An 18777-nucleotide genomic window follows, 5' to 3' on the forward strand; every position below is an offset into this window, starting at 1 on the left:
CCCCTCACACTTCTTCCGTCTGTCAGCCTCTGGGTCCTTATTCAATAAAATATGGCAGAATTTTTCGAAAAGTATGACTACAGAACAAACTGAAAGATTTACTTTGTTGGGCCGAAACATACTCTGCACAAGTACCTCAATGCAAGTGTTTCATGCTACTAGAGATGCATCAATGTTAAAATTCTGTCTGAAACCGATAACTCATGTTATGACTGCTAACTTAAACATAGTATTAAAAACGTATTCTATTTTCTTTAAATAAATTAAAAATAAATTAATGAAACTAAAATCAATAATTTTTAAGATAAATAAAATTATTTTGAATTAATTTAGGCACCACAACATTATAATGTATAGTATGAAAAAAAAGTTATTCAAGATTACATTTAACAGTGTATTTTTAAAGATTAACTTTAGATGACATCAGATGTAATCTAAATGTATTAATAGGCAATATTATATTCATGCATCTCTATCAGTGTTATGTTAGTATCATTTATATTACAATATTTCTAAGTATTTTTAATTAACTTTTGTTTAAAATTGAATTTTTATTTAAACAGTTTTATTTTTTGTGTTCATTTTATTTTTTATATGTTAGTATCATTTATATTACAATATTTCTAAGTATCTTCTCTTTTAGTTGTAGTGCTATTTTGTAACATCATGATACAGTGCTTTTGTAATTTTTACAAGCCTAGCCCCATGCTTATATCTATCTATTTTATCTATGGCCCGAGATATATATATATATATATCTCTTATATATATATATCCTTTATATATGATATATTACCACTATATATTATATAGTCAGATATACTGGGAAAAAAGAATGTCAATATAAATATATAGTGATAGTAATATAAAAGTTTTTTTTTTTTTTTAGCTCTATTTTAATTTCAGTTTTAGCTTTAGTATGTTTATTATGTCAACTTCAACTTGTGTTCGTAGAGGACACATTAAGTAAGCATTTGTTTACTCGGCTTTAGCGTGTTTCTGGCCCTGGACTTAGTCTATACAGTTCTTCTCTTTCTCCTGTGTGCAGTGCTATAGACTCACATATGTAAACCTCATGATACAGATGCACATGAACACATGTTCGCATGAAGCTATGGAAGCTTTTACTTTTGAGTTGTTGTATATATTGTTAAAAAGTATGATTTGTAAGTTGTATTGTGAGAAGGTAAGATTTATTATGATGTGAATGAATTATACAAACACAGATTTCTTTTTTCATGGACAGTTTGCTCTGCAAACGTGTGGCCCGAACTCTGAAAGGAGGCTCAACATAAGGTCATTCTAGAAATTCTCTGACAGGTCGTTCCAGCACACCATCCTTTAGCACCGAGCCACCACAACATGATATTCTGCATCCCATTACCACTAGACGTCTCCGTGCAGTGCCAACATTGATTAGCACCAGTCAGATCTTCAGACTGGGAACGGCGTCTCTCAGGCAGCTAAAAGAACAGCTCTGACATCACTGTGCGGTCAGATCTTCAGACTAATTTTTGTGACAAACCAAAATCCTGGAAATAAACTTGTGTGACATCAATACAAAATGTAGACATACAAAAAAAAAGCTGAAGAAAACTGCAGCCACAATATTATCTGAATGAGGCGCTGACAGCTGACAGTGTCTCCAATGCCTTTTCCAGGAAACTTTAAAAAAACTGCAGCCACAATATTAAATGGGGGATTGTGTGCAATCCTAATATATTTTTAAAAGGTCTTAAACAGGAATAAAGTGTTGTTGTGAGGTCGTTGAAGCCCCGGCAAATAAAAGCCGACTTCTAAGTTTGTCCAAATAGATGACCGCAAATCCGTCATTTTTTCAACTTTAACAGCTGAAAAACACCAACTTTTAGCTCTTGGTTTGTTCTAATATGGATGTGCAATCGCTGTAATATTTCATTTTTAAAAGGTCTTAAACAGGAATAAATTTAATAAAAGGCACTTTATAGTTATTTAATTGTTACTATCTGTAGCATAGATGAAAATGTATTTAAATGTGTGGCCATAAAAGATGATAGGTATAACACAAAACTATGCACTTATGGATGGATATTATTGGATTTTCTTAGATCAAGGCTGATCATAGGAGTGGCATGGAAATGTAATCCTGCTGGCAGTGTGTCATGAGGGTGCCGCATCTCGCGCTGGTGCTTTTCTGCACCTTGAAAAACATCCCCACCTTGTCAACCTCCAGCATTGCATGTGTCCAGCACTGAAGCAGGTCCAGTGTAAATGCATCCTGCAGTTTTTTTGAGTAGCAGTGTGTTTTTGTTTTAGTGTTTAATTGTGTTTTTTGTGGTGCACTGTGCACCTTGGTAAAATGGTTTTCCAAGTGCTTGTTGTTTGTTGTGGCTTTTGGGATTTGTTGTATATCTAATGAAGATCAAATTATTAAAGGGTTGAAGTGAAATTAACTGTCTACCTGAGATTGGAACTCAAAATTGTTGAGGTTTGATTTGATGTTTACTTTATATTTGAGATTGTTACTGTTTCTTGTAGCTTTAGAAAATGGATAGTGTTTGGTGTTAGAAATTTATGGGTGAAAGAAACATGGATGGTGTTAGCAATGATAAAGTTATGGGTTTAATATGCAGTGAATGCATTAATTGCTTAAACACATAATTTGTAAGTCATATTATAAGGATAGTGTTAGCAATGACAAAGTTATGGGTTTAATATTTGTTGGAATATTCCACCAATATGGAGTTTTTCTGTTAAATGGATTGTTTTATGTTAGAAGTTTTTTGATGAATGGATTTGTTTGTTTTTTTAGCCCATAACTGATAAATGGCTTAAATTCTATATTATTTTTGTTTAAACACAAACTTTCTGATGACGCGCTTCTTCAGGTACGTCACATCATCCTTTAAATGAATTGAAAAATCAAAGTTTAAATGCTATAGTATAAGTGAGCCCATAATGATAAATGGGATCACTTTTTGTTTAAATACTTAAATTCTATATTATTTTTGTTTAAATGAATTAAAATAAATTTAAATGCTATAGTATAAGTGAATATATGGATAAAAAAAGATCTAATTCTCACTCAAGGGCTCCTTATATAAAATTTATATTATTCATTTTATTTTATTGCGGGGTGTTTTATTTTACTGTATGTAATTTGTTGGGGTGTCGTTAATTGGGGTAATAATATTGGCAATAACTCATGCCGTTGTTATCCGAGTTTATCTTTGCACTTGTTCTTCTATGTAGAAATTTGTACATTTAAAAAAAAAACAGGTAATCTAAATAGAGAAGGTGAGCATGCACAATAATATATTTGACTAATACTGATAAATGAAAAACAAATTTAAATTTAAAAGAAATTAAAAATGTGCACATTTAAATACAACATACAATATAAATGTATAAAAATATCTAATAAATATATATATAATATAGTATTGACTGATAACCAATATGATACAAACATATAGAGTGTACACAGACAAAAAGTGCCAGCCAAAAGCATAAAAGCAAACTTTTATATGATCACTAATGCGATTATACAGTACGTTCAGCTACAGTAGCAATAAGAGAACACTACACTCAGCTCCATTTAACACATTATAGCACATACTTTTCTTCAAAATCAGCAAAGAAAATGCTAAATAAAACTAAGCTTTGAACTGCAGAATGTGCAGCTTGGTTCAGCATGGGCCACTTGATCACTCAAAAAATGAACCTTTACAGAGAGCTGCATAAAAGCCTTTATAAATCAATCAGCCTGTCTCTCTCTCTCTCTCAGTGCAAAAGACCCTGAATAAATGAACACCTATTGAACTGAGCGAACGGACTCGCACATACATTCCTTCGACATTTCTGCACTGTGAAAATGAATCCTCGTGGTTTACCTGCACAGGCATTGTGGGCATCTGCGGACGAGAGCTCAATTATTCAACTTCATGTTTGCTCACACATTATCACTCCTGAGCTAGAGCGCACGAGCCACACAAAAGGTACGCGACGCTAATGAAACAACAGCGAGCGGGGTGGGGTGGGGACACGGCTTATATAAAACTAATGAAATGGGAGAAAGACTGCGTGAGGGAGAGATGAGTGACGGAGGAGGAACAGCAGACGGCAGCGATGCAAATGAAACGAGGGGTAAGAAATGAAAGAACCAGAGGAAAGACGGCACTGTTTAACAGCAGGTTACTTCAGCGCCGCTTTGAACAAGCACAGATGTTAGACACAAAGACAGAAAGTGAGAATAAAGAAGCAAAATAGTGAAATGAGGTTGAAAGGGAGGGCTGAGAGACTGAGGTGGCGGCCCTCCGCTGGGTTTTTTAATAAGAAAGCCCACGGTGTCTCTCACACCCTGACGAACAAGCACCTCACGGTTCACAACCAAGGTGGGGAAGCACGAGGATAAAAATAGAGGGACTTTTCCATTTGGGCATCTGATTATTCTGCCATTCTTATGTTGTGTGCATCTCGAAGAGTAAATGATGGTGTAGGAGTGTGAAAGAGAGCAACCGCTAACACAGATTCCTTTGTGGAGGAGTGCGAGTGTGTGTTGGTATGTAGGCGAGGACCTGAGGGACAATCTTCACTACTGTAGAACCACGTACACCCCCGCACTCATCACTGACTCCAAATAACCATCATGCGTTATGATGTAAGTAATGGGAAAACTCAATAAGGGTTCTTCGTCTTAGCATAAACGCATGCTAAACAAACAATAAACCCAGAGTCTCGGGAGGAAACACGATCGATACTGAAATATCAGATATCATAATCTACATTGCTCGTTACCATAACAACTACTCAACAAGGTCCCATGGAAACAGCTAGCTAGCTGTTTCCATGCCAACATTAAATCCTCAACTTGTAAAGGCATAAAGATATTGATGGCATCAAACTACTGGCTCTCCAAGTTAAGTCACCAAATCAGGCCTGAAGCGCAAAGCTAGTGCTAATCTAATGCTATTAGCACTCAATTCACAAGCACACCAGGGCTGATGGAGAAACAGAGGGATCTCGGTCGGTGATGATTGTTTAACACTACCGCAATTAGTTTGAGCTCAAAATTTGAGACTTACAAATATTGAACAACTCAAAAGTCATATCTTCTGGGATAAGAAGTCAACGGATGTGAGGTATGGGAAGGTGGTATGACCAAAAATCACAATACATTCTTAGATAATAGATAGTTCAGCCAGGTATACATTTTATAAATGTACTTTGGACTAGCTTGATGGAAAAGATAAAGCCAAAAGATAAAATTATTCATAATAAATAAATTATGAATCAGGCATCAGTGCTGCCTCAAGCATTGATTTAAAAATAAAAGACTTTTACATTATAAATGCTACTGGATGAGCCATGTTCAAAGCTGTAAAACAGCCAGTATACAGTATGCACATTTATTTAAATTCTATATTAATGTGCAAAATTGTGCCATTGCTTGGAAACTACACCTTGTCAACAGTGGTGTGTGCCGTTTAAGGAATTAAAAATGTTCCCATTACAATCAACAAATCTGTCTTTGATTTTGCCTTTTTAAGCCTGTAAGACTACTGTTAAACTTACAAATTAAAATAAAAAATATTAAATGTAGGCTATTGTTCAAAAGTTTAAAGAAACTTTTATTCAGCAAGGACACATAAATTGATAAAATGCGACAGTAAAAAGATTTTTATTTCAAATAAATGCTGTTCTTGAACTTTCTATTCATCAAAAAAAAGAAAAAAAAAAATTCTGAAAAAATAATCCATCAGGGTTTCTACAGAAATATTATGACATGATTTCCGAATGCTATTAATCTTTTAATCTCAGATATTTTGGTAGTTGATGAATTTATTTCTTTTAAAAAAGAAAATATGTGTTTTACCAGATGAATAGGGTAGGCTACTTAAGCCTTACTGCTTTGTGCCTGTACCCAAGTCAACAAAGGTTGGGAAACCATGTGCTATAGATTTTTGTTCAGTGTCAGATTTTTAAAATCCCTCTGTGGAAATATTGCATTATGAGTGTAATAACAAAATTTTACACATTTCTACTGTTGTGTCATATATTGTCATATAGTCACTGATGTCAGGCCTCTCAGATTCTGTGACCTCTATCTGGACCAGTTTAGGGCCGACATGCAGGTGTGATGCCAGGGGCACAAACTCAGAAATGAGATGCAACCTGCAGGGCAAAATGATGATTCTAGATCCAGCTTGCACTTGGTTTGAGATCTCTGTTCAGACCATTCTTATCCCACTGGTCTGTGCCATCTATTCACTTAAAAGCTATCAGATGAGCAAAATTCACTAAAGTGTGCAGCAGAACCTTGTTAAATTTTATGTGAATTCCCTGACCTGAGCAGATGGCATGACTCAGGTGCCCCTAAGACTCCTTCATAATCCAGCTGCCCACTTACTGTAGCAACTTAAATTAACAGCTAAAGAAGTGCTGGGGAAATTTTAGCAACACTCACTTGTGAGTCTATTACCATCATCACACAACCACAACAGGGGTGATAGATTAATTAACAGCTTTTGACATTCTCTTTCACTACTGCCTCACTTTGTCAGCAAATCAAATTGAATCTCAGGATCAGACCCTTATGCAAATGTATGGACAACGTGGTTTGTCAGCTCACTTCAGTGTGAACTGGAGGTGAAAAGAGCTCACTGGTCACTTTTTGAAAGGTTATGAGTGGGGAAAGTCAGTTAGTGGGCCATTAGTTCTCAAGTTTCTTCTTACCAAGGAAAAGTGTCTGTTAATAAAGCCCAGGGAGCTCATAATTGCTTGCGACACCTGGCTTTCCTAGGTGTGAACGAGCTGGCAGTGATGATGGTGCTCTAAAGTGAGGGGCCAACCATAAAACCCATGCAACACTTAACAAGTAATCAACCTGAAGGTTATCAGAGGTTAACATGAGAACTAACTTGCATTCTCTTATCGGCCACCGCAACAGACGACAAAACTTTTTGGTTGTTAAAAAAAAGGTGCGCTCATTCAAAACAGTTGTGTTAACCTTCGCTGGCTGTGCTGATTTGAATCTAGCAGTTCTTTTGTGTTTGTGTCGCAAGTTCGGTGACGCAGGTAGTGACGATTCTCTCTGGCCAATCCGTGATCAGCAGAGTTTACACATCACGTTTTGATAACGGTACGGTTCACTTGGAACCTCAACCGAGGTGGTACTAAAAAAAGCACCAGGTACCAGGTAATGTACCCAGTGGAAAACCCCCCAAAACTGAACCATTCCGAGCCGTACTATGCAGTGAAAAGCACCATAACTTGCATTCTCTTATCGGCAGCTGCAATTCAATTTGCCGTGCAGATGAGCAAAGACAAATGCTAAAGAGTGAGTGCTTATCCCTCCTGGTGCTCCAGCAAATGAACTACTCTCTGCTAACCTTGTCTCCATTACAATATCAAACACACCGCTCTGCCAAGTGAAGCCTGAAAATTAACATAATCCAGCAGTCAATGCAAATGCAAACAAGTTAAGGTTTCATTTAACAATTAGAGGAGAGGAGGAAGTTTAAGTGGGGAACATCTTGCTCCTCTCAATAACGCACCAACATCCTCAAAACATGAGATGAAGGAGAACAACACATAATGGCAAAGAGAAGCTGCTCGAATGCAGTGCAGTCTATAACGGACATAAGAAAGTCCTGTAGGAGGCATTTCACCAGGCTGGTTAGTGTTTTGTGAATTCAGAGACACACTACTGTAAAATCTTATTCTGTTCCAAACCCTAGTGAGCTACAGTGCTATACACTACCTACATATTGTACTATATTTACATACGAAATCATAAATGGAATCTCCAAAGCGACTGAACTGGAACAATCTACAGAGCCAGGAACTCCAAACAAATGAAGTGTAAAGTATACAGTATAACACTAATAACACTATTGTGAAGTACACCATTAATAAACAAAATACATAGCATAATCACTAAAATTGGACAAACAGTGCATTTTAATCAGATACATTCTTAATTTGAACCATTTTTATTAATTATTTTTACTATTGAATGAAATATGTTCTGACCTTTCATCAACCATCTTTGATTAACGTTTTCACTGAGCTGAGTGAACAATAAAGAGTTCTGACGGAATGAGTCCTAAAATCCCAGAAACAAGTTTTTGAGAATGTTTTCAGTTCCAGTTCAACTGTCCCAAAGTGAGTGGAATTTTTGAAAAGGTTTTTGGTAAATGCCTAAAATACAAGCTCAAGATATTTTCATGCTTTATTCTACAACATAAAATACATCAGTAATACCATACTCGTGTGTTTTTATTACATGTCTCATAAAAGGTTGTTGCAAACAGGTAACTAAATGGAACTACAGTACCAAGGTTGTCTGGGACATTCATCAACACATCTACTCACACTAGTCCACCTTTACAGCCTCATTGTTTGTACGCATGCTCTTGAAAACTATTCTAACTTAAACTTTCCAACTTGTCAATTATTACAATAAAAATGGAAAAAGTTATCAAATTCTTAGTGGTGGTGACATTGAATATATTTGACCATTAAAGTCATTGAACCTAACTTTAGCTTTTTCCTTCTGGAGTCTGTTTTTTAGCTTTAAAATAATACAAGTTGTGTTCATTTTGAAGATTATCTTGATGAACAAAAAGTGTAAAAATTGTTGATCTACAATAATCCAAAAGCCAATGCAAAAATCCTACTGTTTTTTGTCAAGGCAACCATGCTGATGATAATTTCTGATGTATCTTACAAGGCAAGAAAGAAAAAAAAAATGAATTGCAATGGTTTAAAAGGGTTATGGGCACATGTCAGCTTGGTCTTAGTCTGATTTTAAGTTGTTGTTTTTTTTTTACTACTCAGCAAGGTATGATGTCACAGACGCTATGTAGGCAGCACACTAGGTTTTGCAACTTGTGTCAACAAAACACCTCTCCGCCCTCCAGATTTTCACCTGCCCTGACTCATTCAATCCCATTATCTACAAAATGTCCTCCTGTTTTTTCTTCATTCTGCCCTCTTTCAAAGGGTGAGCAGTTCTCCCTCTGGCCAGCGTTTTAAGTCACACAGCTGCTGAGAGCAAAATAATTGGCAAAGCGTGACTGAAAACGAGAGAAACACAGAAAGGTGAGTAGATAGACAGGGACAGAAGAGATTTAAAGAGGTCGTCAGAACAACAACTGTATACCCCACACTCAGTGGGAGAGCTGCAATTCACTGTCACATCAAAAGCACAGTAGAAAGAGAGAGAGAGAGAGAGAGAGAGAGGGAAAGAGAGGAAGAAAACAGTACATCTATTCACTTTCAGTCTCTCGTTCCCTCTGACAGACGCAAAGACACCAAATCAGACTGTGTGTCATCCCAGTGCACCACCAGACTTTCATTTATATAGTCTCTTTCAATTCAACCTTGTCTTCTCGTCCCTTCCTCTCTGCCCCACAACCCTGCTCTTTCTCTCTCTTGCTATTCAAACACACAGTCACATAGGCTTCTTTGTGTTTAGTGCACAGTTGAATTAAAATGCTTCTGGATGTCATCGAATATTGATATGTGAAAGGGAGCAGAGGAACATCATGGAAGGAGAAAAAAACATTATGTTTTGGTACACACTGATATGTGCTTCCAATTATACAACCAGCACATGCACATAGCTACATGAAATGAGGACTGGATTGGAGGATGGAGGACATAAAAGTCAAGGAGTTGCGATAAATGTAATGCAAGGGGTCATTGTTGCTCCTTTTCTTTCTCCTGCACTGATGATGTGGTTCATTATTCTAGTTTAAGCCATATGAAGCGCTGATTAAAGGACCTCTTGAATATGAGAGAGAGAAAGAGACATAATTGGTTCCCACCAAGGCCATCTTTGTTCATGGGTGCTCAGTTGTAGATACAGGTTGCTTTGGGGCCAATCATCTGAGCCGTATGGGTCATGTGACTAATCATTAGCCATCACAGGGTGTCACAAACTGTTCATTACATTATGAATCGTTTCATAATATTTCATCAGGAATGGAAAGCCTAAAGTAAAAGATATGATATGATAAATGAAACAAATGTTAAAATATTTGCTTATTTTTTTTTTTTTTTTTTTTTTTTTTGTGAACTGGTACCATAATATAATATATATATATTAAAAAAAAACAATAAGAGAATGTAATAAACAATCATTTTAAACATATTAAAATAATTAAGGTCAAAATAAGACTAAAATATATATTTTATTTTTTACAAATATTACTTTTCATGTTTATTTTTTATTATTTAATATTTCCATATAATATAATACATCCATCCATCCATTTTTCAAACTTGCCCTATGCAGGGTCATTAATATAATAATAATATATAATATAATATAATATAATATAATATAATATAATATAATATAATATAATATAATATACATTTTCATTAATATATTAATTGATTTTAATATAATTAACTAAATAAAAAATCAGAAACAAGCCTACTTTTGAATGGGGGTAAATGGAAAAGAATGCTTAAACACCACCATAATGATCTAGATCTATCAGCAGAGGCTAACTGGACCATGCTAAACAGAAAAACCTTGACCTCTTGGTCTCCACAACAGAGAACGGCTTCAGAATGAATCAGATAATGATCAAACCAGCACACAATCAATAGAAACACAAATACAAAAGAAAAGACTAAGATCGAGATCACATAGCATCACACAATCTTCAGGTTCAAGAGCTCTCGATTCATAACAGCCATTGAAAAAAAAAAAAAAAAAAAAAAAACTCCAAACCACTGGAGTCATTAGTCACTATCCAGTGATCTATGCGCAATCACACAAGGCTTTCCGGAAGCCTGCTCCGAGTATAGAGTGCTGGGAGCATTTAAAAGTGCTTCCATGCTGTCATTAAACCCACCCTGCCCAGGGGAAGACATCAGTATGCCAGACTCAAATGAGATCTGCTCTCAAAACCAGCCGCCGTTTTTTTCTCCCTTTCCTTTTTTGAAGGTTGACAACACCGTCTTAAAGAGCTAAACATTCAGCAGCATTCCCTAGAGAGGAAGGCAGCGATTCCTGTCTTCAACTTGGACATTAAGGCAGCGTTTTGTTGGGGTTCTGCGGAGAGCAGTGTGACAGCCGACCCTCTGTGGAGAAACAGACAAAAAGATTGATATGTACCCGCTCAAGTACTGTGGCAGAAACACAAACCCACTCAAGCCGACACTTATTCAGGAGTTCAAACACTCAATCATGAACATTTCAAGAATACTTAATGAATCTCCAGAGCTGTGAGGAAGGGAGAATAACTCGCTTTACATTTTTAGACACTATCAAGTCTCTCTCCCAGAGATATAAATATACTTGACTCTGTTTAGACAGTAAAGAGGTAAATGTCATTTCCATTGGCTTGCTAAAGAAATAAAGCTCTAGGTTGAGTGTGAGCGACTGCAGGGTGAGTTGCCCTCTTCAGTCTTACTGTTTGCACTGCCTAAATTAAGCCCCACTGTCTCTAAAGATGAATTATCAATGCACACACAGGAACAATATACAACCTGCAGAAGTTCAGCAAGAAGAGGTATATGTAGGAGGTTGGTGTGCGCTAGTAGTCAACTAAAAGGTTTTTTCATTGATTCATAACCATATCTAGAGAGGCTGGCTGACGGCCAAAATAAGGCTGAAGTATAAATAATAAAAACCTTATAAAAGCAGGAGACACAAAATTGCTGAAGTAAAATAAATACTTATTTTAGACAAAAATAGCATCATCATCATCATTATTATTATTTTACAAAAATATAAAATGTTTATCACAACAAATTTGCTGAATTTGAATAATATTAGACAAAACAAGACATTTTCTTTTTTGAAAATTATTATTATTATTATTATACATAAATAAATAAATGTTTATCAATGATTATCAGACACAAACTGAATACTTTACACAACAACAAAAATTTAAATTTTTCATTTTTGTTAATATATTATTATTATTATTATTATTGTTGTTGTTGTAGTTTTACAAAAATATAAAATGTTTCATCACTTAATAAGAGGAGACACAAATTTGCTGAATTGGAATGAATAATATTAGACAAAAAAAATAAAAAAATAAAAAAAATAATAATAATATTATATTATTATTATTATTATTATTATTATCATACAGATACATATTTCACAATAAAAAATAATATAATAATAAAAACGAATACATAATTATTATTATTTAATTATAATACTTAAATATTTGTATTATTATTTCAAAATAAATAAATAAATAAATACATAATAATAAAAACTAATAAATAACCAATGAAAACTAATAAATAACAAATAAATAATAAAAACAACAATTAAACATTTCCTTTTTTGTGAAGTTTTATTATTTATTTATTTATTTACTTGATTGCTTGCTTGCTTACTTATTACTGAACTGTGTGAATATTCAGTAACCACATTTAGCTTTTTAAAACTGGATTGCCAACCGTCTCCTGCAGATGTGTTAAAGTTGCTTTATAATGAACCTTTCCAACATCAGTTTTATATTAAAACGACGAGAAAGGACAAAAAGAAAGTAGACAAAAGTGACTTATACGAAAGATGGAGAGAACAAAGCATCAAAAGGCCTAAAGCGACAAACAGAAGAAAAACAGATGGATGGAGACAACATAAAAGAAGAGTCAATATACGAACTCGCTGTTTGCATGGGCAGGCCTATTATGTTAGGTTTGTTTACAGCCAGTGTTTGTGGTGTCTTTGATCCTGACTCCTTGCACTCAGAGATGACAACATTAACCACCAGCACTGTGCTTGTGTACAGTATGCTGTTGACGAGGACGAGAGAGCAAGTGACACATGGACCGACACAACAATAGGCGACTGACATGAAAAGAACAAAAACCAAAGAACGAACAATGTTACGATATGCCTCGGTAAACATATTTCACCCATGTCTGAAACAGAAGAATTAAGACTTTCTCCTCTGTTTTGGAGTATATGTGGGAACTCTATGGAGGTTTCCCTCTGCTCCAAATCTAATTAGAGACCATCAGAGCCGCAGCCACTGTAAACGCTGCTAAGATAATTAGCTCCTCTAATTGCATTCTGAAATATTGAATATAGGGATATGAGAATGAATGTAGCTCGTTTCTCCTCCAGGAGCACACAGTGTCTCTCCTGGTCTCTGATTCGCTCTCATTTTCTCTCTCTGATAAAGGTCAAACTATATGAACTCAATGAGAGTGCAGTAATTGGTTTGGTGAGTGGAAACAGAGTAAATAAGGCTAAAGCACTCAGTGGCTGGCTCTTTTTTGTATCTGCCCCCAAGAAACCTTTTTTTCATAAATTTGTGTTGGGCCGTACCAAGTACACATGTATACAAGACACACGAAAAAAGGCAATCATACACACACACACACACACACACACACACACACACACAAACACACACACACACACACACACACACACAACTGATGCAGGAAGAAAAGTAATATGTTTGATGGCTGTTAGAGATGGATCGAGGGCCATTCTAGGTAAATATTACTGAGGTTAATTGAAATGTGTTATTATCGCTGCCGGAGTGAATTCTCAGACTGCAATGTGCATGAAAATTAAAATAGTGAAAAGCAATCTAACATTAACATATTCACTTAGTGTGACAAATGCTTAGCGGCAGGTGCCTGGTACAAAAACACTGGGCTAAATTTAAAACCTGTGCATTGGCAGATTTGGGTTTGTATGGTAAGAAGGACACACATTACAAGTTAAATTATTATATGTGACCCTGGACCACAAAACCAGTCTGAAGTCGCTGTAGTATATTTGTTGCAATAGCCAAAAATGCATTGTATGGGTCAACATTATTGATTTTTCTTTTATGCCAAAAATCATTAAGATATTAAGTAAAGAACATGTTCCATCCTACCATAAATATATTAAAACTTAATTTTTGATTAGTAATATGCATTACTAAGAACTTCAATTGGACAACTTTGAAGGCAATTTTATCAATATTTAGATTTTTTTGCACCCTCAGATTCCAGATATTCAAATAGTTGTATCTCGGTCAAATATCCTGTCTTAACAAACCATACATCAATGGAAAGCTTATTTATTCAGCTGTTTAAATCTCAATTTCGAAAAATTGACCCTTATGACTGGTTTTGTGGTCCAGGGTCATTTTTGATCTGATTTTTTTATTATTATTTTTTAAGGATGGTTTTTGTTGTATTTTAAATTTATTTATTTATTTTTATGTATTTTTTATTAATATTTTTGTAATTAACATGATGTAATTATTATTATTATTATTTTTTAGTTTCCACAAAAATATTAAGCAGCACAACATTTGGTCACACTTTACATCCAATTATTGCCATTAACAAACCATTAACTATGACTTTTGCCTCAATAAAACTGCTTATTAATAGTTAGTAAGGCAGTTAAGTTTAGGTATTGGGTAGGATTAGGGATGTAAAATATGTTCATGCAGAATAGGTGATTTATAAGTACTAATAAACAGTCCATGTGTTAATAATAGGCATTCTAATAAGCAACTAGTGAGAATTGGTCCCTATATTAAAGTGTTACAGCACATTTCAGCAGTTATTGCTCATTTCACTTCAACCGAAACTGTTCAAAAACACAGTAAATGCCATGAGCAATAATTAAATATTACATCAACTTTCCCAGCACCTTATGGCCTGAATCTAACATTATCATCAAATATGCTTTTGCGTCTGTTATTCTTATGCTTTTTTTTTTAGAGCCAATAAGCTTAGAAATGCCATAGTAACCACTCAGAAAAACCTAGCAACCTGTTAAATAGCACACAATACTCTAGCATCTCGTTAATGTGTTTTGCATGGGCCAATTTTTTTGCCTAGAAAGAAGTCAAAATCTGGTAATTACTATTATCTGGTCTTTTCTAATCACCATGAAGCATTATGAAGAAATCGCCATACACGGCCAAAGGAAGGAACACACACAAACCACTGCCCTCACACACATCCCCACTAATGCTTCTGCACACACAATCTCAAATGACAGGAATAGAAAGGCTATAGCCATAGAAAGGATGGTGAATCAGAGATGGCGGGTGGATATGGGAGGAAATAGAAAGGCCGAAGAGAGAAGAACGATGGAGGCGGAGAAGGGACAGAATAGATGATGCATGATGTTTGCATGTGTATGGAAGGGGTGGAGGTCATTGGAGGCATGGAAGAGGAAATGCAAATCATAAAGGAAATGCGTTTCAGCATACAGTATACGGTCATGAGCTGTTCAGTTGTGTTCTGCTCAAATCTGCATCTCAAACAATGTTTTTATGGAATTTAAAAATAACACATGAAAAACAAAGGCATTTCTCCCTTCACCACAAACTTTTCAAACCCCAAAACTGAACTGATTAGAATAAATAACAGTGAAAAAATAAACAAAGACACAATGCACCTAAATATACCAACATGCATTTTCATTTCAAATGCATTCATGCCATTCCAATTGGTCTAAAGTGTCATAGAAATGTATAAATCACTTAAGACCAAATAAAACATACACTACCGTTCAAAAGTTTGGCGTCAGTAAGATAACTTGACACCATTTACTCAGCAAGGAAACATTAAATTGATCAAAAGTGATAATTAAGACATTTAGAATTTTACAAATAATCCTATTTCACTCAAATAGAAAATGCTTCACGATTTAATATTAAGCAACACAACTGTTTTCAACAGTTTCCTGAACAGCAAATCAGCATATAAAAAGATTTTCTGAAGGATCATGTGACACTGCAGACTAGATTATTGGCTGCTGCATTATTCATCTTTGCCATTCCAGGAATAAATAACATTTTAAAACATATTAAAGAGAGAAAGTTAGTTTTACTATATTTTTGATCAAACAAATGCGGCCTTGGTGAGCATAAGACCAAAAAAACTTAAGACCCCCTTTTGAACAGAATGGTATCCAACTTTTTCTTCAACACGGAAGTAAGCCTATGGGCACGACTCCTGGTTCATTCCCCGTTATAGGGTAATAACATGAAGAATAACAAATGGTAAAACTGTTTGCACTACAAACCAGTGTGTTCATAATTAAGATAATACATTGAAATAATATGGTAAGACATACCCATTTTCAATATCAAGCAGCAAAACGAGTTGTTTTGTTATGGCACACATGGTTTTTATCAGTCCACCTGGAAACAAGGATGCCTTTTACCAGTTACAACAACCACTAAAAACAGCTTACACAATTTTCAAACAAAATGAGCTTTGATTGGTTGCTTTACATTTCAGGTATATGGTGACCTCCTGTCTAAATGGACATTTCTTGACCAGAATAAGCGGCAGTGTGGACTAGACCTATGCCATCTGTCTACGCAAGACTATGACTACCCAGCAGCTGGAGTTCAGGTTCAGTCAGATTACTGTTCAATAGGGCACCACTGTTTACTCAATTTTAAAAGTTCACACAGCTTTTCATAGGCAAACTGAAAGCTGATTCATTCACAAATCAAACACTGAAAGCAAACACTGAGCTTTTCTTTTGCTTGTCCATACTGATTCATGTCTTCTTTCAGGACTCCACCCAGTCTTGGCATACTCACAGTAGCAATCTCAGTTAATCTCTCAAGACTACGCAGAATAAAGTGTGAATAGGGAATCCATCACTTTTATCATGTCACTCAGTGACTCGCCGAGAGCTGCACCTGAGTGTGAGTGTTTGTGTAAAAGTTTCTGAGGAATTTGTTGCCGCATTTAATCTGTTTTCAACTGGAGGGACTGTGGGAATACTTTCACAAGCAGGTAAAAACTCTTGAGAAGTTCCAGATTCCTGCACCTTTAGTCAGGGGTTTATCAAAAGTGATAGATAAGCAGGAAGTGTCTCTCGGTGGACAGATACCAGATGTTTTTAACTCTCTTTCTCAGTCACTCTGGTTTTTTTGTTGAGTTCTGTGCTGTCGGTTTTCCATAGGATATCTAAAGAAATATATTTTTAACCATCCCTCGCAGCTTCACGGCGTAAGTGAGAACAAATCCAAAAATGTTACTGTGATGTTCGTTTGCCTCAATTCATCATACTATGATGTCAAGTTTCTTTTGTGACATAATCTGAGATGCACAGAAAAAAAAACACAGAAAGCTACTAAATAGAGCGTTACATAAAGAAAAGTTCGAGCTAGATAATGAAAAAATAAGTGTTGAGACAGATGCTCTCATGTTGTTTGGAGTGGTGAGTTGGCTCTGCTTTTAGCCCACAGAGTTGGTATGAGAGCAGTCGACACAGTGGGAGATCCATCCATAATATAACACTCCACAGCTGGACTTATGAGTAGGCCGGGCTTGCACACGATCTGCACTGACAGAACCTTGCAGAAACTTGCCGATTACAGCATATTCTGAATGCCTGTCATAAAGTTCTACACATTTCTTGTCCCTTGCATGTACATTCAAAAAGGCAATTTATGCAAAACTAGCACCAAACAAAGCTATTAAAAAGTAGCCTACTTAAAAGCCACCGCATTTTTAATGTATTTTCCCATTCATAAACACTGGTTTGTAGCACAGATACTTTTACAATTTACTGCACTTTGCTATTATGCTAGTTATTTACATAGAGCAATGAATGAAACAGAAATTTACAGAAATTAGCTTACAAAATAAGGTGGTTACTGCATAGGTCTACCAAACAATTCCCCAGTCTTTCATAATAGCACCTAACATACCCCTGTCCCAAACTTGCAGCACTGACTGTGCTAATTACCATGTTGGATAGTTCAAACAAACACAGCACTGTTTTGAAAAACATTGACTGAATGCCTGTTCAAACCAAGATGAATGTTTGAAAAATTTGGTGTGATAAACACTTTCATCTGAATGAATGGCTGTTAATTACGGTTGCCCAGTAGAGCACAACACAACGAAATTAACTAAACACAATGGAAACAAGCCACAACACAATGAAATTAGTGCAACACAATAGAAACAAGTCTCAACAAAACGAAATTAGTACAACGCGATGAAATTAGACCTACAGTATGAATTGTGCAATTTCATTGTATTGCGAAGATTTCGCACTACTGGGCCACCGTAGCTAATGCATCTGTTTTGAACAGTCGCACACCTTCAATGCAAATACTTTTACAGAGAGGTGTTCTAATCTCTTTCATATCGCACTGCAAAGACAAATAGCTAACCAATAAGATTAGCACTTGCAATCTTGACAAACACATTTGAGTTCTTGGAGTCTTTACTAATGAGATGATGAGTTGAATCAGGTGTGTTTGAATAGGGAGACATCTAAAATGTGCAGTGTTGGGGGTTCTCCAGGACCAGGATTGGGAACCACTGGTCTAAACAGATCACATGCAAAAACCTGAATGCCAAACATTAGAATACTTCTGTTTCTGAGTGTACTTTTTATCTGTATAATTGTACTTTATATATCTTTTGTGCATAGTGCTAGTGGGCTTCACTAATCAGACTGGACCACTTTCTGAACGAATCAGTCACAGTTTTAAAAAGACCTGAGGTAATTCCCTCCATCAGATAAAGCATATCTAGATTGAAAATGGAAAATTTGACACAGGTTCCATAGCACATCAATTTGGCGAGGTCTTAATTGTACTGGCACTTGACGCTGCAGTGGGGATCGATAGTCGTGTAGTTAAGAGCAGGCAGGCTTCTCCGGCTCCATCTATAATTCATAGCAGCCTTTATAATGAGAGACTATTAGCCATCCCTCTAAAGAGAGCATCCCTGGTGCTGTCAGAGCTGCTGTCAATCCTCATTCACATCTACAGGCCTATTGGCCCCTTTACTTTAATATTT

General features: G+C 35.7%; 1 protein-coding gene across 2 annotated transcripts in view; it reads right to left on the reverse strand.

Moving 5' to 3' along the window:
- Positions 1 to 18777, reverse strand: part of LOC109096696 (immunoglobulin superfamily member 3-like) — a 134900-nt gene that overhangs the window by 51414 nt on the left and 64709 nt on the right. The window lies entirely within an intron of this gene.

The sequence above is a fragment of the Cyprinus carpio genome, chromosome B9 (assembly GCF_018340385.1).
Source record: "Cyprinus carpio isolate SPL01 chromosome B9, ASM1834038v1, whole genome shotgun sequence".
NCBI lineage: Eukaryota > Metazoa > Chordata > Actinopteri > Cypriniformes > Cyprinidae > Cyprinus > Cyprinus carpio.